This window comes from Pistacia vera, unplaced genomic scaffold (genome assembly GCF_008641045.1).
Source record: "Pistacia vera cultivar Batoury unplaced genomic scaffold, PisVer_v2 Contig104, whole genome shotgun sequence".
NCBI classification, from domain to species: Eukaryota; Viridiplantae; Streptophyta; class Magnoliopsida; order Sapindales; family Anacardiaceae; genus Pistacia; species Pistacia vera.
In genome coordinates this window covers 392749-393823 of record NW_022195071.1, presented here as the reverse complement: position 1 = coordinate 393823, position 1075 = coordinate 392749, and positions in this window count along the sequence as shown.

Genomic DNA, 1075 nt, shown 5'->3' with positions numbered 1-1075 from the left:
GTACGAAGTTAGATAATTTTACTACAGCCCTTGTTCTGTCAGCTGAAAAATTATTGAGAGAACGTATGGAACTGTCAAATTCACTGTTTTCTTATCCTCTTAATGCTCAAGAGTTCACTGTGTGTGGCTATGGTCCGGATGCCGTAGTTAACCTTGTTAATAAAACTTGCAGTTGTAAAGTGCTTGACATTCAACGTTTACCTTGTCCTCATGCACTAGCAGCACTGAAACACCAACGGAAGTCAGATTTTGGTTCAAGAATTTATATGGAACTTTGCTCCCCTCTCTATATGGTAGATCACTACATGCTAGCTTATTCAGAAACAATATATCTAGTGCCTCCAGAAGAGCAGTGGGTAGTGTCATCAGAGTTGGCTGACATTATCATCCATCCGTCATTCAAGAAGACAGCAAAGGGGAGGAAAAGAGTTAAGCGTATTCCATCAGCCTCTGAGGTTCCCCGGAAGATGAATAAGTGCTCAATTTGTAAGCAACCTGGCCGCAAGAGAAGCAGTTGCCAAAAGTAATCATATGCAGATCCAAAAATTTAGGTTCAAAGAAGGATGAAATTCAGGGAGTTGCCAAGGCCAACCATTGATGAGTTATTGTTTTTAATTATTGATGTTTTAAATTTTATTGTTACCTTTAATAAATCATTCTTTATATTTAGTATTCTTGTTACATGGCCTAAATATTTGTTGGTGATTTTAATTTAGAATTAGGTTGTCAAATTGAGGAGAAAGTATGGAATTAGTATGTGTTGGTAATTTTAGTTTGTCAAAATTCAGGAGAAAAGCTGGAAAAGTATATATTGCCCATGATCGCTTAAGCAACTAAGTGTATCGCTTAAGCGACAAAGGGTTTTTCAAACCGGATCACTTAAGCGATATCACAGATCGCTTAAGCGATTGTGCACCTGGGCAGATATTGATTCTACCCATCACATAATCGCTTAAGCGATCTACAATCACTTAATCGACCAAGTGAAAAAGACAAGAATCGCTTAAACGATCATACACCTGGGCAGATTTGATTCTGCCCATCACATGATCGCTTAATCAACTAAGTGAAGAAG